The sequence below is a fragment of the Polypterus senegalus genome, chromosome 7, assembly GCF_016835505.1.
Source record: "Polypterus senegalus isolate Bchr_013 chromosome 7, ASM1683550v1, whole genome shotgun sequence".
Classification (NCBI taxonomy): Eukaryota; Metazoa; Chordata; class Cladistia; order Polypteriformes; family Polypteridae; genus Polypterus; species Polypterus senegalus.
In genome coordinates, this window is record NC_053160.1 from 155898886 (window position 1) to 155924893 (window position 26008).

General features: G+C 38.3%; 1 long non-coding RNA gene across 1 annotated transcript in view; it reads right to left on the reverse strand.

Annotated features, from left to right (window-relative positions):
• Positions 1 to 26008, reverse strand: part of LOC120532930 — a 40097-nt gene that overhangs the window by 2680 nt on the left and 11409 nt on the right. Inside the window, exon 3 of the long non-coding RNA XR_005634411.1 lies at positions 9603 to 9673. This is a non-coding gene — a long non-coding RNA (uncharacterized LOC120532930). The remainder of the gene's footprint in view (positions 1 to 9602; positions 9674 to 26008) is intronic.

Consider the following 26008-nt stretch of genomic DNA (forward strand, 5'->3'; position numbering starts at 1 on the left):
CAGGGTTTCCTGAAGATGCTTAGCTTCCTTCAGTGATTCATTTCTTTTTTTCTTGCCATTCTCTAACTGGCACAAGGTGTATAATCCTTACACTATTAGAATGCCACTCTTCTTTTTTGGAGTTAGCTCAGTTTTGCTTTTACCACCCACCCATTCACTTATCATTTCAGGTTGTCAGGAAACCTAACAGATATACCTTTGGGATCTGCATGAAAAGTGCAGGCACACACAGGGACAACACACAGTTTCCCCCCCACACACACAGTGGATTCAGAAAATGTTCACACTGTTGACATTTTTGTCCATCATTTTACATTCAAAATCTCATAATGACAAAGTGAAAACATTTTCAGAAAGTTTTTAAAAATCAAAAACTATAAACTTTCATTCATACAAGTTCTGACCTTTAATTCAGTACTTTGTAGAATCCCCCTTTGCAGCAATTACAGCTTCAGGTTTTCTTGGGGAGGTCTTTACAAGCTATGCCCACCTGGATGTGAACGGTCTATCCCATTCATTCTGGCAGATCCTCTCAATTTCTGTTAGATTGGATGGGAAGCATCTGTGAACTGCACCCTTTGGATTGGGGTTCACAGACATTGCTGCAGGTCTCCATAATATTGCAGGAGACATCACCAGTGGAGAAATTTGATAATGTTATAAAGTTCATGCATTCAATGTTGATGTAAAATTGCTACAAATTACAACACTGAATTGGCATTAAAGCCTAAAATTATATTTGCCCAATCATAAAACAGACTTGAATAAATGTCTGCCATCAAGAAAGAGTAAAAATTACCAACAGTGTCCTTGACCATTCTGTTTCCACTGTAATAACTACTTGGCATGCACTAAAAAAAATTTCATTGTGGCTTATCTCTGTCACAATTAGAAACAATTGCAGGTGTACTATAGTTCTGCCTTTTTAAACAAAATGTAAAGATTTGCATTAATAAAATGTATTGTTATCAGTTCATTCCAGAGCTACTGCCACATATACACAGTGCACTTAAATTCCTGTCCACATGTTTGACCAAAACGGTGCAGGCCACCATTTTCCTTGTCCGGTGGCCCAAATCTCGCTTCACTTGTTATGTATAAGAGAACATTACAAAATAATAGATAGTGGTGAGTGAGGCAGGTTTCCTTTCTCATCTAATTTCATGAAATTGATAACTAAATATTGTTGTGCATGTAATTTCACAACTATGAAACTCACTTAAAAGGGTGTTTTGGAGTTTAAACATTTTTTTGATGGGATTGAAAGAAAGGAACATTGCTTATTAAAGGTTTGGAAATCCCATACACCCCAATGGGGCATGTTCTCAGAAAAAGATTTAGACAAAAATAAATGGGGAAAAAAAACTGTGTGGAGGAAACAATCATATATATTTAAATAACTATCTCCCTGAATAACCAGGCAGGAGGAAGCTTGTTCATTGCATCTTTAATTTCTCTTCCTGAAAAGGGAGCACCCCGTCACAGCAGTCTGCCAAGGAAATGTTCTCCAAGCAGAGGTGCCACAGAATGGTTACAGAACAAAGTTAACAGTTTCATATTTGCAAACAACTTAATTTACATAACTGCTGAATTAATGCTTACAAAACACCTGACCTTTACTCTGACTGGTTCATTACAAGTTTCATTCTGCCACATTCTTTGTCTTTCTTAATAGCTCTTAAGTAAAGCTCTTATCCTTTTATAGAAACTGTGTACGTAAAAAATGTCAAGTGTTATAGTTACCATTTTCTTTCATTATCACCTAGAACTTTCTGTCTCCTTGTTGCTCACACACCCTAGCTTGCTTAACTGTTTATGCTGCTTCTAAGAAAAATTTTATATTTTAATATGGACAGCAAACCAAAGCACATCATACACAACAAGTATATTACCCTTGGATAACTTACATTATCCCTTCATCTGCTTTGCTTTCTTTCACAACTGCCTTTAAGAAATTCAACATGGCTAAACAAAACATACAATCAGACAAAATGCCACACTCTTAGACAAAAGCTGTAATCCAGTAAGACAATGAAATTGCTATGCACATTAGTTGAGAATAAAACCCTGTGCCTGTGGTATTAGATAAGGTCCTGCTTTGGCCAATAAACTTTGTGCACACTGATGATGGAGTCCTCTATTCAGCCCGAATGCTCTTCTGATGCCTGATGGGAACTGTAGTCCTTATACTGGAGTTGCCTATTGGGTTTTCCTTCCTCATTACAACCACTCTCCCTGATAGGCCATATTGCCAATGGCAATGCACATGCAAAATTTCACAAAAATCAGTTACTGAGCAATTGGTGAACAGATTACAATTTTATTTACAGTATATAGCAAAACTGAACACATCCCTGGTCAATATCACTAAAATGTTAAATGACTCAAAATTGTATCATCCTTCAATAATTGTGTTACTTTTAAGTTAAAGCGTTTTGTATTTGAGCTCATGTATAATTAAAATAAACTGGTTAGATAGACTACATTGAAAATACAGACCTCAAAGTACAAACTCAATATAACATACAGTAAGTAAGTAAACCTGGGATTTCCAACTCAGGCTAATTGCATGAACAAAGTTATAAAATAACCTGTGAATACCACAACTTTCTCAATATTAGCCTGGGTGGTGTCTAATGTGCTAATTGCCTGAACAATTTACAAACCAACTTGTGAGACTTAATAAAAATGGGAGATGGGGACAAGGGCATTAATAGGGTACTGAACAGAAGTCGAAACATAGAAGGTAATGGAGAAGCCATACTACCAATAACATCCTCCAAAAACTTAAGCAACCTTGAATTGAAAAAAGGATGGGCAAATGCTTCGGACTTGGAGCAAGAGCAATCTGTGGGAATTGATGTATCAGTGACTACTCAGAGAGTGCAAAGGACATCCCATGAAGTCAACATTTGTTGCTCACAAAATTACACAAAACTGCAAGATTAAATGTAGCAAAAGAACATGAAAACAAGCCTGATGAGCATTGGCAGCGCCATCTTTGGTCAGATGAAAACAAAATACATTTGTCAGATGGGGTCCAGAAGGTTTGGTGTTGACCTGGCCAGGACTACCATAGCAACTGCATGGAGGAGGAGTGTAAAAGGGGAAATTACATTTAAGGATGGAAACATGAATGCTGGTGTGTATACAAAAGCACTGAATGAAAAGATGGCTCCTAGTCTCGAGAAGCTTAGTGGGAGAGGAGTTTTCAAACATGCCAGTGATCCCAAACACACTGCAAAAATCCCACAAACATTTTTAAAAAAGTAAAAACTATGACCTGTCCAAGTATTTCCCCTGACTTGAATCTAATAGCCATTAGAGTATTTAAAGTGGAAGGAAGAGTACCAAAAACAACAAAACCCCTCTAGCATACTGCAGCTGAAAAGAATGAAGAACGGCAGAAAATCACTCCCCAGATATGTGTAAGATGATTGAATCTGCCATCAAAAATAAAGAAGGACATACAAATTATTAAAAAGTTTGAATTAGCGTAAGCCACATTAATTTGTGGTGTTCATAAGAAATGCAGCGATTTACTTTATGAGGTAGAGGTAGATCATTAACAAGAATAGTTGTGTCAGATATTTAAATGATTAAAATCTATGCATTTGAACATTTAAAGTCTAAATATTCTCAACTGTAATAGATTTTGTCATTTTTCACTTCAAATATCAAAAATAACATAATTTTCATAATCACTGACTAACACGTTACTCCACATGCTTATGTTTGAAATCTGTCATTTTAACCTTCTAGGAGTGGCTCTTATAGGACTAGGACCACCAGTAAAGAATCAGATATTAAAAATAAATATGCAGTATTCATGGTCATCAAATCAAAATCAAAATCAGCCATATCACAAAAGCATAAAATGACACTTCACATGCCTTTATTAACAAACTCCATTTTTATAAAAAAACCCACTAACTTTGACCCCTTGTGTCTCATTAAAGAGTGTGCTCCTTGGGTCAGTTGAGTCAGTTAACACGTACAGTTTCAAGTCCTTCTAATCATTTTTGTTGAAGACAATTATTGGTTTACTCTTTATCATAAGGGTGTAATTTTCTGCATAAAAATATGGTCTAAAAATAACAGGTTTACATGTTTCGTAGGGCAAAAGTGGTTGTGGGCAACCCCAAAATGCTCTATGCATTGCTTAAGCAGACATCATGATGAGTCGAACAGTTTATCATATTTGAGGATTTTCTCGTACCGGTGAGCCAGGAGAAGCTGAACACAAAAAAAAAAAAAAAAAAAAAAAAAAAAATGAAGTGATTTTAATGTGTTCATACATAAATAAATACAAGAATGGAATGTCATTGATGTTAAATATGGATCATTTATTTTTGTTTAATTAGTTCAATGTTTCTGTTTTTAAAGTAATTGCTTTCATTCTTCTTGGGCTTTGGTAACAGACAAACAAGAATGTATAAAATGGCCGTAATACATACATATTATCTGCTGATAGTCAATGGGTTGGGTCATTTTCACATATTCACTCAGAATCCAATCAAATTTAATTTACTTAAACTATCAACTGTGGCAGACAACCGGGAACCTTGCCCCACCCGGATGCCTGGATAAGGGAAGGAGCAAGTGAGGGGCAATATCTTCCCAGAGACACAAGAGGGCAGCCCACCTGGACTACATCAGGGCCATGGATACGGAGCTTGGAAGCTCAATCCTGTGGGGGGCCATGGCCACCTGGATGGTTCCAGAGCCATGGACTGCAGCACTTCCGCCACACCAGGAAGTGCTGCAGGGAGATCATCAGGGAACACCTGGAGCACATCCGGATGCATTATAAAAGGGGCCGCCTCACTCCAAACTGGGAGCCGGAGTCAGGTAGAAAATTACAGAGCTTGCGAGAGTGGAGTGGAGGCGGCAGAAAGAGAGGCAGAAGAAGAAGTGAAAGGGCAGATCCTTGTGGTTTGAGCATTGTGGCTGGTTGGTGCACTGTGTTCTGCGTGCAGAAAATAATAAACGTGTGTGTTTTTGGGACATTGTGAGTCGGTGTCTGTCTGTGTTGAGGCTGATCTTTCCACACAACATACATCTGTCCATCTATCCACTTCAAACTTGCCTAATCCAGTTTACAGATGTGAGGGGACAATGGCCACCCAAGCAGTATCGGGCACAGTCTGGACAAACTCATCACAGGGTCCCAAACCAGGCCCATTTACAGTCAATAATTAATTGGCTTTGCATGTCTTTTGAAATGCAGGAAGAAAAACCTGAGTACTTTAAGGAAAGAAAAAAAAATACACCCAGAAATGTGTTAACATGCAAACTCCCCCCTGAGAGTGATAGGGCTGGTCATTTAAACCCAGAAGAAGCGGCAGTAACCACTTTGTTAGCATGCTTCCTACCAGTTAACCCTATCTGATTAATTTCTTTACATCATCCTAGATGGGGAGTTTAACTTAAGGGGAACCAGTCTTTGTAAAGAGTGAATCATGCTAAAAACAAAGTAATGAGTAATCTTTAAATATGTCAGAAAACAAAAGATATAATACAGTTCACAGCATACTGCTAACAATTAAAAAAATAAGGCCACTGCCTTTAGTAAACTGGCAACAAAGTCAATGATAAAACAAAAGCTGAGACAAGTCTTTACAAAACAAAAGCTTTGTTCCTAACATTAAAAAACAGGCACCAATCAATGCAGATTTTAGTAACTACTCAGAGAGACTGAATTAATAATATTTGAGCTGGGAGGTCAGCTAATGAGGTACTGTTTGTTGTTAGATCTCTGTGCAGGCTGTAACAGTTAACACAAGGCCAGTACTGTTAAAGCTACAGGAGAAATAAATTTCCCTTTTTACGCCCCCAAAGGCTTATAAAAAGCCATAAAATTAGGCCTGCGGCTGAGAAAAATATAAGAGAGACCGGAGGAATTATTATTATTGCCCACACCAGCTGTTACACTGAAGACATTCTCCACAGATACATCCATGCATTCGTTTTTAAACTTTTGACAATCCCATGATCGGAAGAAGAGGGATATATAACAAAGAATATATTAAGTGGTTACCCAGACAGAATAAAAAAAAAAAACAGTTTAACAACAGAAGGCTTTCTTTAACCATTTTGAGGGTCTTGCTAGAGGTCATCTGGGGTCCAGGCAAACATCCTAACAGTGTGAGGTTTGTTGAGCTTGTGCTAGCTGTGAAAACAATTCTACCCTTCCTATTGCAAGACAAAGTGCTTGTACCCAGAGGAATTAGTCCCTTCATCTGCAGAAAAAGTCCACAATGAAACATTGCAGCTTTGTGACAGGAAACTCCTAGGCAATAATGTTTCTGTTTTCAATAATCTCAGTGTTGAAGGCTCAACTGCTCCATTAATATTGCTGAATAGCATGGAAAGATAAAAGAGGAGATTGGCTCCTATGTAGGGACACATCCTAAAACAGGCAACACTGCTGTTGAAAGTGTTAATAGTAAACACATTGTTAGTTTAATTTATAATAAACAGATAGTGAAAGAGAGAGATGGTATGGTGTTCAAAAATAAAAAGGGCATTTTAAATATATTTTACAGATCAATATACCGGGGTGGTAAAGTTGGTACTGCAACTTCCTCACAGATTTAGCATTCTGGAATCTAATCTCAAATTTGGTTGCCATCTTTGTGTAATCTACATGTAAATATCTGCTTGGGTTGTCAGACAATTCCAAATTGGCTGAGTATATTATGTTATGTTTATAGGTGGAAGATTGTCATTTTCCCCTCTGACATTATCTATAAAAATCTACAGGGCAAGAAGAATAATGAAACACAGCATGTGTATCTCACAACTTTATGCCAATAAATACAACCATTAAAGGAAGGGTGAATTGGTGGAATTGTTCTGTCATCTGCAGTCTGAGTGCCATATTGTTACTTACGGCACACATGAACAGGTAACTAGGTAGAACTAGGTTGAACAGGTGAAAGAATTACCTAAACTTTCATACCTTCTTTATAATATATAATCAATGCTTGACTCAGGCAGCAGCTTTTCTATCATTGTCTTCACATAAAGTAAAAATCTGAAGTACATTAGGCATTCTATCTGTGAGTGACACTGTTGAGGATTGCTCTAATGGATGAGCAGGCAGAAAGCAAAGATGGAAGGAGTTTCTGCAGTGATAAAGATTCCCAATGCCCAGCTGCTATGGTGTATTTAACAGCTTCCACACCGCATTAAGCATAAATCACCCTGAAGAGTTTGCTGCTATGGTGAGGAACAGCTACCAACTGAAGAAAAGGGAACACATCTGTTGTGCCTTCTATGATCAATTTCCAAACACAAACATCTGCTATTGAAGGTGAACGAGAACAACTAAAAACACACATGAACAATTATCTTTAGCTTGGAATTGCTTTACTAATTCATGCTAAGGACTCTACTGTATGGAGGAAACAAATAACTTCTGTAGCTCTAGCCGTGTAGCAATGTTTCATTCATGAAAAATCTAGTAGACTTGATAAACATACTGGTGTTTTTCTCAGGGTTTCTTCTACAATTATCCAAAGGTGATTAGATGTGTTTTTTATTAAATAAAATTAGTAATTTATCATGATACCGGAGAGTGGTGATGTGTTGCTTAGACATGAAGGTTATGAATTTCCCTGTACTCTATAGAAATGACAATACCGCTACTACTGTATCTGTGATCAATTTTATGAAATACAGTAATCCCTCGCTATATTGCGCTTCGACTTTCATGGCTTCACTCTATCGCGGATTTTAAATGTTAAATGTAAGCATATCTAAATATATATCACGGACTTTTCGCTGATTCGCGGATTTCTGCGGACAATGGGTCTTTTAATTTATGATACATGCTTCCTCAGTTGCTTTGCCCAGTTGATTTCATACAAGGGACGCTATTGGCGGATGGCTTAGAAGTTACCCAATCAGAGCATGTATTACATATTAACTAAAACGCCTCAATGATATAAGATATGCTTCCCGCGCGGTGCTTGATTGTTTGCTTCTCTCTCTTTCTTTCTCTCTCACCCTCTCCCTCTCTGACATTCTCTGCGCCTAACGGATGGGGTGTGAGCCGAGGGGCTGTTTGCACAGAGGCTGTTTGCCTAAAGGATACAGACGCTCCTCTACAAAATGCAGCTTTATCGCAGTGCTTAGGCGTACTTAAAAGCACGTATTGATTTTTTGATTGTTTGCTTTTATCTCGCTCTCTTTGACATTCTCTGTTCCTGACGGCGCTCCTTGGAAGAGAAGATATGTTTGCATTCTTTTAATTGTGAGAAAGAACTGTCATCTCTGTCTTGTCATGGAGCACAGTTTAAACTTTTGACTAAAGGGTGTTATTTCATGTCTAGAGGGCTCTAATAATGTTAACAGTGTGGGAGAGTTTATAAGGGCTTAAAATATATAAAAATAGCCATGCAAACATATGGTTTCTACTTCGCGGATTTTCATCTATCGTGGGGGGTTCTGGAACGCAACCCCCGCGATCGAGGAGGGATTACTGTATTTCTTATTTTTCAAAGCTCTGTGGCTACAACTGTTATTCTGAAATGTTCTCTGCTATATAAAGATATGTCTATGGTAATTAAGTTGGTAGTTTTGTTCTGTAAGTAATCCAATAAATGAGGACCTCCTTGGTTCCCCTGTTGTCAGCCACATTATTGAAAGCAAACAGTGTAAGAGCATCAATCTCTTTTTGTTTATGACACCCACAACATAACAATAGCAGGTCAGGTAACCATAGGCTGTTAAAGGATAGTCAGTGTTGCTTGAAAATTACATGGTGTGCTTCATAATTATTCATCATAGCCCCTCAATATAACTATCAAGTATATAAATTGAATCTATAGTTCTTAGTTTTAGGAAGATGAGTTTACTAGCTTAGATCAAAAACTGCAGTGCGTTTTGTTATACATATTTTAAGTCCTAAATCATGAGGTGGAAATAAAATCATTGAGAGAAACACAGTAATTTAATTATAAAACAAAAAATAGCAAGTCTGGGTTAACAGTCACGTATACAGTCAGTAGCCACTTTTTAAGGTACACTTTCTTATTAGCATAAACATTTGGCTTCGCAAAACAGCCAATCATGTGGCTGCAACTCAGTATATATAGAAAGATTAGGGGCTTTAGTTTTTGTTTGACCAAACAAAAGAATGAGTAAGACTTGTGACTTTGACTGTGGTATGATTGGGATTTGTCAGGGCGCAATGCATTATTAGTCACTGGGAATACCATAACTAACCAAAAACAGGTAATTCGACATATCTGTAGTAATAATAATAAAAAAAAAATAAAAAAAACTTTGAATCACCTGTTTCTGAAACAGTGGGAAATTAAAATGTATGCCAAAAAAGGAAAACACATCAAGTTTTATTTTAATACTTTGATGGCTACACTACACTTGTGACACGGCGGGTTAAAATTTGATCTCTGATATTGTAGTGAATTTACTATACAAATGTATTCTTTCTTTTATTTCCCTGTGTGTGGCATCATACCAGATTATTTTCTTGTGGCAGCACAGAGAAAAACGACAATCACATAACATGGTAACGCTCTATAATGTTTGCAAATGAAAACAGAAGTTACCCCCACAAAGATCAAACATACCTCTGAAAGACTTTCATGATTGTGTGTGGCCTAATGTCTCAGGCTGAAGTTGTTTTCTGTAATGGGGCGTTCTGTAAGAAAATTAAAGACAACATAAACATTACAGAGTTGGCAAATTGCCTTTGACTGGTGAACATCAACCCAAACATACTGTATATATTAGATTCATTTTAAAAACAATTGTTCATTATAAAGCTTAATCTCCTTTATGATGAAAGCAAGTAATAAAAGGGAGACATTTCCATCATAAAGGAAAAGCGTAAATTATATATATATATATCACCAGAATCAGTTAAAAAAAGAAACAAATAATCAATATTTCATGATAAAAGACCTGAACATTCACTCACAAGTCTATAAAATTGATTTGGGCTCATATTTACAGCCAGGCACAGCATGTATCCATTAAAGAATATGCTTTTCTTTTGAGTTGCTAGGCAGCAGAGTCTTCCAGAAAGACCACACAAAAGTAAGCATCGTCCACTTTTCTGGATCAAACTTCAAGACTACATGGCAGTTTTGTTTGAGCATTTATATGATAGACAGATAGGAAATGGCACTATACGACAGACAGACAGATAGATAAATAGTGTAAGAGACGTCTGGCAGCTCAACCTGGCCGGGATGCCCCCAAGAGGGGAGGATGGGGTAAGACACTGCCACCCCCAAGACGCTAGATGGCAGCTTCCCTGGAATATAGCGGTGCCTGGATTCCCACAGGGCACTATGGGACATGGAGTCCTGCAACGCAGTCCTGCTGGGTACTGTGTGTGCCGTCAGGTGACGCTGTGGGAAGTTGGTGGGAGACGAAGTTCTCACCTAGCCCGGAAATACTAGTGAATCACGAGGACGGAAATCCTGAAGTACTTCCGGGCTGATTAAAGAATTTCAATTCACCATCTGACCCAGACGTGCTGGCAGGTCACATGGACAGAACAGCAGAAGCACTTCCGGGTCAAGGACTATATAAAGGACTGCGGAACACCTAGCAGGCGAGCCAGAGTTGGGAGGAGATGAACAATGCTTGCTGGAAGGTGTTGAGGAGGAGGAAGAGGTAGACACGGAGAGAGAAGATTTGTGTTTTGTGCCTATTTATCCATGGCTGGGGTGCTTGGAGGGCACTGTACAAGAAGAAAGAGAATAAAAATACTTTTTGGTGTTTTTACCCTGTGTCCTGTGTGTCTGTCTGTTGGGTTTAAGGATGAAGAGTGCCACCTAGTGTCCACAACTCGCGTAGTCGGCAGGATTCTGACTGTTAGTTTGGATCAGAAACCTTTAAAATTTAACGTGGAATCAAACCCACAACTCTCAAATACACACCAGAACTACTAAAAAGAAAGTAAACTTCTGAAATGGCAAAAGATAAAAATATGATGTCACAGTGAGCCATTCTAAAGGCGTATTTCTGTTGGTTTGAAGGAGCCCCAGCAGCCTTTCTTGACCCAATTCTGCTGTATAATTTGTCAGCTAAAATTACTCAGTGTTATTGTGTCATACAGAGGAAGTGCTGCACTTTTCATAATGGCCATCACTTTTCTCTTTATTTGCATCCTAAAAATTAAGCCTGCCTTCTTAGTTAGCTTATTCATTAGATGGACACCTGTTGAGGTGATGTTACTGACCCAGCACACTAGAGTGTAGAAAATCACACAGGCCATCACAGAGTTGTAGATGATGTGAAGGACATCACGACCCACAATAAAGGAGTGCAGTCTCCTAAGAAAAAAGAGTTGGCTCTTCCCTTCCTTATATAGCTGCTCCATGTTAGGAGACAGGTAACAATTTTAACAAGTTTTAAGTTACTCTGTATACCTTACTAATTCATGGATGTTGGTTTATCAGATTCTTATTACTAAATAACCTAGCACCAGCACTGGGTTGGATTATATCTCTCGACCAGCTTGGGAACACCTGCCATTTTCCCATGAAGAGCTGGAATTTGTAGCTGGGGAAAGTCTGGGCTGACCTACTTGGCCTGCTGCCACCACAACCATCACCAGGAAAAGCTGCTGAGAAGATGAGACTAAGTGTCACGTGTCTAGGAATGCGCTACACAAAACCCTAAAAAATATTTTGCAAAAGCTTCAAAGAAATATTTGTATATAAAGCACTGTGCAAAATCCTCCATAGTAATAAGGGTGTCCTGTTAGTGCTCTGTTGCTGGCTGAACACTACAATCTTACTCTGTACAGTACTGTGGGATATACAAGAAGTTGGCTACAGAGAATGACAGCAATTATGATGTGCATATTTTAAGTGGACATACTGCATCACACAGATATGCAATCTGCAAACATAAGTCACTCACCTTGTAAATCTGATTAGTATCACACAGAACAGTTATTTCTCATGACACATACTGAATGCAGTTGTTTGCGGAACAGCAGAAGCCACTAACTTAATCTGCATTAGTAATGCTGATGCTCACTCAATTTTGGTTGAAATGTCATGATTTGGGTGACTTTCATTTTTGAGCTTTTCATTTTTTTTAGAAGTAAATTGAAAATTTACAAGCACAGAACCTTCTTTTGTTTTTTTAATTTTGGAATCTTGCTACATCTCTAGCTAAGAAGGATATTTTATCACTGGCACTAAGGCGATTGTGTGCCTTGAACCAATCGGCTAGAGTACCACCCTGCCAAAGACCAGCCCCACATTCTAGTTAATTAAGATCACAGAAGCCTAGAACAGGGGAGGACCACCGTGGCTGCAGGTTTTCATTCTAACCCTTTTCTTAATGAGTGTCCTGTTTTTGCTGCTAATTGACTTCTTTTGAATTCATTTGATTTGACTTGCTCCTAAAGACTCAGACCCCTTAATTGTTTCTTTTTCCTTAATCAGCAGCCAAAGAATAATGAGATACAAAATGAGCCAAAAGAACTGGTGTCCATCATACAATATCTGAAAATAAAGAAAGATGAAGGTCTCAGGAATGTCAATCAGCTCATGTCTCCAAAACATTATAAGAGTGGTCTTAGAATGAGAAAATCAATAATTTCGGAAATGTCTGCTATTGCACAATGAGAGCGGCAACAAGCCACAGAATTAAAGAACGGGTTTAATTAACAACAAGAATTGGCACCTCATTATGCAGCTGGTTGGAGGGAAATTGGTTGGAGTTTAAGGCCCTTACTTAGTTGGTTTTCTGTTGGCTCACTCACTTCACATTTCATTTTTGTTTGGATGCCATTTATGAAAGGAAATGAAGCAATTCAGAGGAACGATAAAGAAATTAAGGGAAACAAATCTTAAAAAAAGCAATTCAATTAAAATTGAAAGTTAATTAGCAGCACAAACAGGGCACTCATTAATAAAAGGAAGAATGAAAACCTGCAGCCACGGTGGTTCTCCAGGACTGGAGTTGGCAACCCCTGGCCAAGAAGATGCCATTTTGAGGATAAAACAAGCTAAGATAAAAGGACACCCAATATCAATTACCTTCCTCTTAAATTTGTATTCCAGAATAATTTTTTGCAAAACCATTAAGTACGAAATGAGTGATTTACCACATTATGTTTGTAAAATATATATTCAAGGAACCCCTACAACTGATTTTTAGGCTTTGAGGGGTCCTATATTTCACACCTCAACATAAACTCACATCACTTATATCTCCATCCCCTCATCCTGGTGAAACTAAAAGAGTACCAAAGCAAGATGGACATATCAGATCACCCTATTGCAGTAACAGTGTCCGGCTCCCATATGCTTAGGGAACTTGTAAGCACTCCCAGAACAATAATCCCTCTGTTTTTTTTTTTTTCTGTGTGTGCCACTACATATTCTCCCATCGGTCCTTGCTTGATCACTTCCTGTGTGAAGTGTACAGGGCAAATTAATATTACATGTCCAAACCACCTCAAATGCCTTCTTTCTATGCTTCTCTCTATCTATTGGCCTACTGAGAAATCCTTCCACGTTCTTGAGATATTCACTGTAACACCAATCATTCTGGCTGTTCATTCTCATGATCTCATTGTTTTTGCCACAAGATGCAGCTCATGACGATAGGCAAGGATGGAGATGGGGACGGACACCTAAGTAAAAATTTTGGATGGAACTAAGTGATGGAGATTGACGGCTAAGTGAAAAGATGCATTTAACAAATCAGTTCCCACTTTACCAGCACAGACCATTACAAGCCTGCTGTCACTGCATTAATTCGCTGGTCACTCATGACCACAACCCTGAGGGACCTGAACTCCTGCACTTGAAGCAGCTGCCTCCTGCAAACAGACAGCTACGCTTTCTAGGAAAGAACACCAGCAGATTTGAATGACACACTTATGCCCAAGTGCATGCCAGTCTGGTGAAGCAGAAGAGGACATAAACAGTGCGAGCAGCGCTAACGCAAGCAGAAAATTCTAAAACTGGATATCACAGCACGTAACCCAATTTCAAATTGTGTTGTTTGGACGATCAAATGAATTAATATTATCATACACCTCATTTTAGTGTAATTTTTAAACCTTTATGTCTAATAAACGTAAGGTTCCAGCAAAACTACAGTATAAACTACAAGTTGAAAAGAATGCCAGTATGTAATGTACACTGGATTCAGAAAGTACTTAGAACCCTCAACTTTTTTCACATTTTGCTATTTTGCAGCCTTGTGCTAAAATCATTTAATTTTTTCCCCTCACATCAAGCAGCACTCAGTACAGAAGCATGACAAAGCAAAAGCAAGATTTTAGAAATTTTTGCAAATCAAAAATAAAAAACTAAAATATCACACATAAACAAGTATTCAATCTCATTTCTGTGACCCTTGATATTTTTCTCCAGTGGATCCCTTGATATTGATCATCACTGAGAGGTTTCTACACTTTGCTTAGTGCCCACCTGTGGTAAATTCAATTGATTGGATCTGATTAGGAAAGACAAACATCTGACTATAGAAGGCCCCACAGCAATGTATATCAGAGCAAAAACCAATTGGGGAAGGCTACAAACTGCAGCACTGAAGCTTTCCAAGAGCACAGCTTCCTCCAAAACTCATAAATGGATGAAGTTTGAAATAACAATGACACTTCCTAGAATGGGCCACGTGGTCAAGCGAAGCACTTTTGGGATAAGGGCCTTGGTAAGAGAGATGCCTAAGAACTCAGTGGTCACTCATCCTGAGCTGCAGAGAAGCTGTATGGAGATGAGTGAAGCATCCAGAATGAAATCCATCACTGCAACACTCTACCAATCTAGATGTTATGGCAGAGTGGCCATAAAGAAGCCACTGGAGTTTGAGAAAAGGCACCTGAAGAAATCTTAAGACTCTGAGAAACAAGTTTCCATGGTCTGAGGAAACCAAGATTAGCATCATAGCTAAAGGAAGCCAGGCACTGCTTATCAAATGTGCAATATCGTTCCAACGGTGAAGCATGGTGGAGAGTAGATAGAGTTTAGGGAGGTCTAAATGGAGGTCCAGGAGAGATCCAGTGCTCTACTGAAGGCTCGCCTTACAACAGGACAATGACCCTAAGCACAAAGCAAAGACAACACAGGAGTGTCTTGGGGACAACTCCGAGAATGTCCTTGAGTTACCCAGCAAGAGCCTGATGAGCTCACAGTAGTGCACTGGAAAGCACATTTAAAAAAAATAATTCAGCATTACCAAAGGGTGTCCAACTAATGATCATGGGGGGTTTGGGGCACAAAGATCTAATCTCAAAATCTGACACATGAAAGAAATCTAGAATGCTAATTTACTTTTAAAGAGAAATTTTAAACATTCTTGCATTTTTACACAAATAAGATTTTAGTTTTCTCTCCTACATGTAACACTTTCAGGCAGTGAAGAAGGGCGGCTAAGCTGTCCCTCAGGCAGAACACCATGATTCACAATGTACATATCTAGCCTTTTTTAGATCAATCCCTTTTAAATTAATATAGCATCTTTCAGAGCAGCCACTTTCGCAAAGATTTTTCCAAGCAATTAACAAGAACGCAGTTCAAGGACTTCAGAAGCCTGTAACTACATTTGCAGGATAAAAACTGACCCACTTTTGGCCTACAAAACCATTTTATTCCTTTTCTAAAGATTGCATTTTGTTTTATTGCTTTCTGATTTACAGAGTGACACTCAGGATTCAAAGACATTGTAGCTTCACTGGAAAAAGTCTATATGCAAGGAACCCATCCATTTTTAAATTGCATATACTGGTATTAAGGAAGATTTAAAGAATGTAACTTTATTAGAAGATGCAAGAAAAAAACTAAGCAGTAAACATTCTGCCAAAGAAAAAAAAACAGATCCAAGTGTACAGGGAGAATTGGGCCATGGCTGAGATCTCTGCAGACACTAGACTTTGATTTGTAAATATCTTGCTGGTATTACATGTGAGCCACTACATTGTTGTGTTTAGAAACTGCCAGGGCAGTTTGCCATGGACACAGTTGGAGGCATTCCAAAGAATACGGAGAAAAGGCGGATCCCGTGCAGTACTTACAAGTGTTAGTTAAAGCAGCAAGACCCAGAAAACGAATGCTACTCATGCATAGCTTTCCTGCCGGACACGAGCTCTTACATGCAATATGAATGCCACTTTGAAGTTCTAAAGGCAACCTCAACGTTTACTTAAGCAAATTTTCACATTGTATCTCTACTTTTAGCATTCATTAGATAGTGAGCATAATTTCATATGTGCTGACTTGGCAGTCCTGAAGCCTTTATGCCTTGGGACAGATTCATTGTGCTGAGCTACATGCGTGATATACATCTACACTTCTCGACATTTGCTCTTTTATTTATTAATCAAAAATATTGTCTATCTTAACTGGGCCGACAGGGGGAGCAAGTAGAAGAGAGACTTAGCTCAGGTCAATGGTGGAAGTTTTCAGGAGTAGGTAACCCTTGAGGTAAGTCACAGATTTGGGATGGTGGTGGATAATGGACTTACAAACCTCTTGTGTACCTAAAATACGTTTTAACCCTCCTGACACTTTTAATTCAAAATACACCTTATTTGATAACATTCATTCTTTCATTTCAAAAGTTGCTGATATCCAGAAAGAATTTAAAACTTAAATGATTTCTCATTTATTTGGACTTCTGTTCCCATGTCCAATAACAAACTGAAACTCACCACTTGCACACTGACCCCATTCCCAGATGACTAATGTAATTCAGTACTTCTCACTTAACTTAGTTCCGTTCATCTATTTAATTCCCTTTTCAACTCCACACTGTACCGTTCCTTTAGATTTTAGGTCGGGTTATTTGATTCCCATTCTCAAAAGGTCTTCCTTCAATTCAACTGCTATTGAGAACTTTTCACCAATGACTATCTTTTTTACCAAAATGCTGGAGTGGATATTCTACCATCTAGTCTCCTTGTGTCTTTTGGACAATTACCTGCAAGATCTTCAACAATCATTCTACTGAGTTTTCTCTATTTCAGTAGCAGATGTTTTAAACTCTTTGTTCTCTTTAACCACTTATCAACTAATACACTCACTGATTATGGCTTCTCTCCATGTATTTTTTTTACATCTGCTTCTGTGCTGGACAGGTTGAAGATTTTCTTTCTGACTAGTACATTGATGTCTCATAAGATAACTTACCATCTTCACCTTGAAAGATTTCCACACATGCACCTCAAGGATCAACGCTGGGCCATAACCGCTTCTCTCTCTCTACATTTATTCCCTAGGCACTCCTATCTTCACAGTGCTCCTTTGAGCACCTCTGATCTGATTTCTTCGTTGCCCTCTTTTACTTCTTTGATAACAACCTTCTGACGGCGAAGTAATTCCTTTCAGCCCATCCCAATAATCTTCTTGTTCAGGACCTTGCTCCTTGTTTTTTTCTCTTGATATCTGTTGCTTTGATTACTTCAGCTCCCTGCAAGTATCTGGTATCTGACCTCTCAAAAAACAACCATAATGCTGCTGCTCCACTCAGTCCCATGCTACAACAACACTAACTCTACTGGCTTTCTAAAGCTGCTAAGGTTCTGTTTTAACACTCTTATGCTTGCGTTCAAGTTCATTTAACAGCTGTCCATGCTTTTGTCTCTTTTCCTTCCAGATGAATTAAGCCTTCTACACATGGGCTACAAAGATCAATAATGGGTCCTCATGCCTCCACTCTCTAAATTTACTCCACAGGCACTTCCATCTTCTCACAATTTCTTTGACAACCTCGGTTTACCCAATGCCCAAATGATCCCCTTATTTACTTCTTGCAAGCGTTAAGTTTCATCCCAATCCTCCAACATCATTTCCTACGTATTTCTTGCTAACCAGTGAAATTAGCTTTCCATGGCCATCTGAACTGTATGCAGTTTACTGGTATTCAGTCATATTTTCAATTAAAGCCCTTCACAAACACTTCTGACCTATTTAAGTCATCCATCCTTCTGCTCACTGACTTTTATAACCCTCTTTTCACTTTGCATTTGCTGATATTGTCATAAGGATGTTCATCGGGGCATCTGTACAGAGAAACGTTTTGAATGAGGCAAGGGAAGTGATGGGGCCACCCACCACAGACTTGACATCATATTGGTTTTCTCCCTAATAATTATGCAATGTTGCAAAACTTTACACAAAGAACGATAGACACTTGGAATAAGCTACCAAGTAGTGTGGTAGACAGTAAGACGTTAGGGAGTTTCAAAACTCTACTTGATGTTTTCTTGGAGGAAACAAGTGGATAGGACTGGCGAGCTTTGTTGGGCTGAATGGCCTGTTCTCGTCTAGAGTGTTCTAATGTTCTAATGGCCATACCTTGCAGGCCACCCCCAAACATTCTATCGAGGCTACAAATGACAGGGGAAGTTACAGTGATGACTGTTATACAAGTGAGGGACACTGAGATAGAGAAACAAGCATCAGAAAGAGCAAAGATGATGAGCCAAGAAGGCAACTGGATTTGTTCCATCTCAGCAGTAGCCTGCATGGTCAGTGAAATGCATTTTAAGGAGATAGTCTTTTTGAAATATTTTGCACAATAAATGGGAAATCCAGTGTTTCCCCAACATTTTCACTGTTTCTATGTAATTTCCAACCAAAAATATTTTGCTAATCATGTGTGCACTCCTGGAACTAAAAAAACTACTTAACCAACGTTTGTGTTCTCAAAAGCTCCTTCAGTTTGTGCTGTTTAGCCAACTACAAGTACGGTATTCCAATTATTTCATATTTTTGAAAGGCCTCTGCTTAATAACACAAATAATCATAACACTACTACCCAGTAATAATGGAGAGGACAGAATTTCTACATGGGAGGTTGCTGTACAATAAAAGTGTGAATTAATCATGCTGATCAGCAGATGCATCCTTATATCATTCAAAACCACGTGTCTTCATGTTGCTTCATTTGTACCAATAAAATGAATGTTTCAGTAACAAAAAGGCATGGAGCCCCAATGCCTTAGCCAATCCAGTTCTTCTCATCTACAGTATGAGGCAGGCAACTTTTCATATTCTTATCTTTAGAATCACGCCATCTCTCTCTTACATAAAATGACAGACCACTACAATATGTCAGGCCTGTTTTAATGCTCTACTTTTTAAAGATTCTAGGATGAAACATGAAAAAACGTGGTTTCCCATGAGATGAACAATGTCTAAATGTTTCCAAATTTGCATTTTCTTCAGCAAGTCAATATAAAGGAAAGCTAATAACATGCCAGATAAGGTCATTTCATTGATCTGGCCTGAGAAATTATTACTGTAAAACTGATATTAAGTGCAGGACCCTAGGCTATGCCAGATGGCTACAGCCTGCACTCATTAAAACTCGGAAATATGAGAGTAATAGGATAACAATAGTCTTCAGTTACAGTACTGACCGTAGCCGTATTAATGCAAGATGGGGTAATTTTGTTTTCCTCAAAAAAGCCGTTATACTGAGAAACAGAAAATCTCTCTGTTTGTCTTATGACCTTAAATCGTGTGGCTTTAGTTAAGAAAATCATTTGTTCCTTTCTTTTTATTAATGCCATGCATTCACTAATCCCTCTTTGTGATATTAATGTCAGTATTGTACCTGAGACCTGTCTTTTTAAAGACAGTGCTTCTTTCATGCTAATGACCAAATCTGGATTCATCCCAAAAGGGAAAATGAGGTGGTTCACTCTTGGACATTATTCAGTAAGAGATGTGAACCTTCATATCTGCAATGACAAAAATATTTTCACTAGCTCTAAAGAATGTTCAATAGGTTTTACTGTGATTTCTGCATTAGTAAAAGCACATGAACACACCAAAAAAGTATAAACTGTTAAATGCCTGGCATTCCTTTTAGTGGTTATGAGTAAACACAAATGATCAATGACATCTGACAAGATTCAAGGTAATAAGCTTTCTGAATGATTATGCTGTCTGGAGCTAAGGCTCAGTGTCTAAAGGGCTTAGTTTTACCATGCAGTGCATGTATCATTCCACTTTAAACTAAAGCTGAAAAAAAAATGATAATTACAATCTCTAAGTAATATTCAATATTTAAACTTTAATTTCTGAATGCTCTGTACTTTCCAAAATTGCATATATGCTTTATCCCAAAAATGTGGATACTTCACACAGACCTACAATTGCCTTGCCACTGGTTGTAACATAAAAGAAAGAGACTCATGAGCAGAGAAGGCAGATACACATTTTTAGCATTAGTTGGATACAAAACCACTTAGCTTGCTGCACTTCACTGGCTTCCTGTGTGTTTCAGAATCCTCCTCCAAATCCTACAAATAATTGGAAACCCACCGAATCTACACTAAACCTTAGAACTGTTGTGAGGTTCTGATGGTTTTGGGGCTAAATCTTTTTTTTTATTATTTATTCAGGTCAGACGTAGTCCTGACATGATTATTTGACATTAATGGTATACATTATTGCGCCTTTGCAGATTACTTTCTTCATACAAATGGTGAACATGCCTTCAGAGTCTTGGGCACACAGATTTCATTGAAAGCTCTGTTCAGTGCACAAAGTTCAAGGAACTCAGATTGTCAGAAACCTCTACATTTTTGACTACACCTAACTTGATTTTGGAAAAAAGAATTATCTCATAAAGTAACACGAAAATGAAAAGTGCATCTTGATTTTGGGTGGCATGGTGGCACAAGTGGTAGTGATGCTGCTTCACAGTAAGGGGCCCAGGGTTTGCATTCTGTGCCCTTGCATGTTCACCCCCACCATTTGTTCCTTTTGTGTGCTACAGTTTCCTCCCATAATCCAAATACATGCAGGTTCAGTGGATTGGCAATGCTAAATTACCCCCTAATGTGTGAGTGTGCCTGTATGGTGGTGTAGTGAGGCGGCCTTCTGCTGTTATGCACCTAAAATCTGGAATAGCTTGCCAATAGGAATTCGCCAGGCTAATACAATGGAGCACTTTAAAACACTGCTGGAAACTCATTACTTTAACATGGCTTTCTCATAGCTTCATCTTAGTTAAATCCTGATGCTCGGTATATTCAATTAATTATCATTATTATTCATGGTGGCTCCAAAATCCATACTAACCCCTACTTTCTCTTCTGCTCTTTTTCCAGTTTTCTGTGGTGGCGATCTGCGTCACCACCACCTAAGCAAAGCACCGTGCAGTCCCTACATTGATGGATTAAGGGCCAGAAGTCCGCATGACCATCACCATCAAATTCTTCCATGTGAACCCTGAATATAATGAGGACTGACTGAGGTCATTTATGTTAGGTAGAATGCCTAGAGGGGGCTGGGTGGTCTCGTGGCCTAGGAACCCCTGCAGATTTTAATTTTTTCTCCAGCTGTCTGGAGTTTTTTTTGTTTTTTTCAGTCCTCCCTGGCTATCAGACCTTACTTTTATTCTGTGTTAATTAGTGATCACTAATTTTTATTATTTATTTTGTCTTTTTCTCTTTCTTCATCATGTAAAGCACTTTCAACTACATTTTTTGTATGAAAATGTACTATAGAAATAAATGTTGTTGTTGTATGTTCACCCAGGGATTGATCCTGCTTTGTGCCATATGCTAGACTCCACAGCCCCACACCCCGCAAGCCTTGCTCAGGATTAAGAGGGTTTAGAAAATCATATGGTATCTTTAATGTAGGGAATTCTCCCAAAAGCATGACATTGGGTCCTTTTTATGTGTGGGTACTATGTAGTAATTATGCTTAATAACATTTCTGCAAAGCACAATTATGTTGTGAACTTGCCTAACGTTGAGAGCACACTTTTATGGTAACAACTTAAAAATGGTCACAATCTTGTGCCACCTCAATTTCTTAAGCAGGCATTTACATTTATAATCGTGCTTTCATACTCCTGGCCCATCTGCTTTGTCCAGAATGAATGGATGATTAATTACTGTGTTTCAATTTCCAGTTAGTTCAGAAGCGTTTCACACTGCTCCACTACTAATGCATGGTACAAGAAGGACACATTTGAAATAGGCGACCGTACAAATGAAGGCAAGTTCTGCTGAGGGCACACACTGATGTGCATTATGACAGTAGACATATCAGACGAGTTTCACTTTACTGTATGGTGTTGTGTATTTACTCTCCAGTAGCTACCTCATGACAGAACCTCAATTTAGTTTCAAATTACATGTCTACTGTCTTAACTCCTGTAAATATTTGTTAATAATGTTCATTTTGCAATGTCTGATTACCTTTTTTACCTACATATGTCAAAGTTAGTATGCAGGCACATCGTGCCTGAAAAGCACTTGAATTAAGATGGCCCATCTGCTTGCATCACTTATTGTGATGCAGGATTAGGAATTTGATTGCTGATCTCACAAGACACTGGTATTTGTTTACCACCACCTAAAGATTTCTTTTGTTAGACTAGACCAAAAATGAATTTACACCAATTTTTTTGTCCTTAGCTGCTGTCCAGTTGCATGGAAGAGGCGCTCTGGAGCTGAATAAAAGGATAGTAATTGTGCCAGGTGTTTTATTCAAATTTTGTTACATCCATACCTGTGTATATTTATTTTTACCTTTTTATTGCTTTTAATATTTCATGATGACCCTCGACTCTTTACACTATGCATGAGATTCCCTAATATATTGTTATGACCCCGTGGTACAAACATCTGGAGGAAGAAAGTATTGGCCAGGTGAACAGTTATCTTTATTTATTAACACCAAAACAAGAACCTGCTGTTATGGACTTTAGGGCTGCCGTCTTCACTGCCCTAGTGCTCTGGCCCCAGGACATGCCACCCTGTCTGCCTGCACTTGCTGCCAGCTTCTCTTGGTTTTTCTATCAATTTCAGGCTTGTCAGCTTCTTCTCTTTCTCTCCCTCTCTTGACACAGTTTTCCACCAACTTTCCCCAGTCCAAAAGAAAAAATGACCCCAGCCCCCTTTTGCGATCCTCTTTTTATCCGCAGGCCATTTGGATATGCAGCCCAACTGGAAATTCAGCAATTTGTCTTTCTGTGTTTTCAGAACCAGCTCCCTCTCCAAGACTCAGGTGGTCCGAGATGCATGGGACATTAGTTATTGTTATTAGTTATTCCACTGGCCATTACAATATTAAGAGCAAACACTACAGTACATGTGATTACCAGAGCATGCACAATTGCATGCATAATGCACTGCATTTCCTGTAGTAAGATCAGCCCCATGTTGGGTCACATTCATACCTCCTGTTAACCACTTGGTATTATTCTAAAGGGTCACAGTACAGTTGTTCTGGCCTGCACCAGACTGTGACTGGCATGTTCACATCTACCTAAATGAATCAGATATCTGGGGAAATTGCACCAGAATTTGAAAAGAAAAGCACCAAGTGAACTAGATAGGTAGATATGAGAATGCTTTAGGATTTGGTTTTACTTTTATTGCTCAATACTTTTTCTTCTCATCTATGCACAATGCTAAAACTTATAATTTATGCATAATAAATTATAATTTATCATTATAATAGGCACATGAAATTTTCATATTATCCCAATTCTAATTATCAGCTCATTGCAAGATTTGTCAGAATAATCGATTATTAATATAATCACTTGTTGCAAACCTAATGAAGAATTATTTCAGCCAAAAGAAAGCATATCGCAGACTAGTGAGAAACCTAATATCAACCCTTTTATTTTGGGCATAGTTTTGGCACATTTTACACCACCTTCCCCTTAGGCACAGGAATACAAATACTTTCCCATGCTCTCAAGATACATTCATCCTTGACCACAGCAACACGTCCTTTGAATAAAAACAGCACCTCTAGTCGGGTACTGCACATTTGCACAAGGGCTACCACTGCTTCCATTATTGTTGCGTTAAGACAGTTAAATATTAGTTGTTTGTAAGATAAATTGACAATAGTTAAAAACAGGGCTAAAGGTTTGGTCTGTTTAGAAAAAAACATGCTGGATGAGTTACCTTAAAGTTCATTCAGTGTAGTGTGCACACCAAATAAAGCTTCAAGGCTAAAGAAATCACAGGGAGTTGGCCTTCCCACAATGCCTCCTTTCTGCAGCAAAAGCTTGTTCTGCTCTGTGGCTCACATCCCAGGAACTTTGCCTCTCTACCTGGACCTACTGATCTAAATATTTAAACATGCACAGAATACCTGCTCCTTTTATTTGCAATTCTACTCTATATATGAATTTGTTGATACCCTTTGCTGACTCTGATATGTGTTATACTACTCCAAGACCCTTCCTACATTCACAGTATTCAATTATTTATTTGGTACAGATTTGTAAAATAGTGGTCATCATGAATGGTAATATGCAGGTTGTAATACATTATATGATTCAACTATAATTCTGAAATGGTATATTAGACAACTGTACAAAGATGTGTGTGAGCTGCTGAACTTGTTAGTGCCCTATGTAAAGTGAACCAATAAATGAGTTCTGCATGAGAATCAATGGAAGACCCATGAGTCCAAGCTGTTAGAAGAGAAGAGCGACTAGGCCAGAGAAGACTGCAGGGGATGAATTGTGATGAAACATTAAAAGAGCTGAGCCTTTTCAGATTAAGCAAAAGGAGATTAAGGAGGTGACATGATTAAATGTTTAAAATTATCAAGGGAATTAGTACAGTGGATTGAGACTGTTACTGTAAAATGAGTTCATCAAGAACACAGGGGCACAGTTGGATGCTTGTTAGGGGTAAACCTCGTACAAACATTAGAAAGTTTTTCTTTACACAGAGAATGATAGACACTTGGAATAAGCTACCAAGTAGTTTGGTAGACAGTAGGACTTTAGGGACTTTTAAAACTAGACTTGATTATTACAAGAATTAAGTGGAGTGGACTGGACTGGAGAACTTTGTTGGGTTGAATGGCCTGTTCTTGTCTTGATTTTTCTAATGTTCTAATGTTAGACCTCATGCTTTCTTCTTTGGGAAACATTTAGCACCCAACTCTGAACTGAACCACTTAGTTAACAAGTTGGGACTAAAAAATAAAAAGCATTCAAGTACAATCCCTTCAATGAAACGGGCATCCCAGGGCACGCTGCATTCAGATCTTGCAGGAGTTCTTTAGGGTGTTCATCACAAAAGACACCAAATAATATTCTGAATCAAAAACATGAAAATATTTAAATTTGAAATTATTAATGTACTGTAGATTATAAATACACAGAATAAATATTCGGAAAAAATGTTTTGACATATTTATTTCAATTTGCCATTTATATTTTTCTAACTGAACGAACCGTCCAAGTTATTTCCTGGCTGGTGGTTAAAGGATATTGTCTTCCTCACTTCAGCTACACATACTGCACTCCATAATTCTGATTTCCAAAGAGTCAGAACATTTATTTGAGGCCTTAATGAGAAAACATGTATCTAATTTGATGGAAGGCATGAGGCACCAACCTATGCAGCAATAACAATGAGTTCAAGGTGGGCATATATCAAAAGTCATCAACTTTCATCCTGGAGGGCTGCAGTACTTGCATCTTAAACTGTCTAATAGGCTTGTGCTGTTAAATAAACTTTTTATTTAATCACTCAAAATGAAACTTTAATGTGAATGTAAGCAAGGTTTGTATTGTGCTTGTGATTATTACAGTGTATTATATTTGCTGACCAGAATTGGAAACTACAGGTAATGTCTTTTAAAACTGCTTCTAAAAAACAGTCAGTGATAAGCAACATAGAGGGAATTAACAGCTTCTCTCCCAGGTCTGCTGCTTCTTGGTCCAGAATTTAAATAAGAATTGACTTGGTATACAGAGAGTTATTAATAAGGCTGTCAGACAAGGACTAGAGCTCTATGAACTAAAACCCAAGCAATTAAAAAAAAATAAATCTGTGGCACTCTGAGACCAAAAACACCATCCATTTGACTACAGCACGAGAGGCACCACAAACTTTTTCTGGGCACAAGGATACGAATTAGGGCAGATTAACACTGCAAGTAAACCTATTGGTGAAATGATAAGGAGTGGTAAGAATCAAAGTCTATCTTTTCAATCACATGTGTACAACATAACAGCCCCATGACTGAAC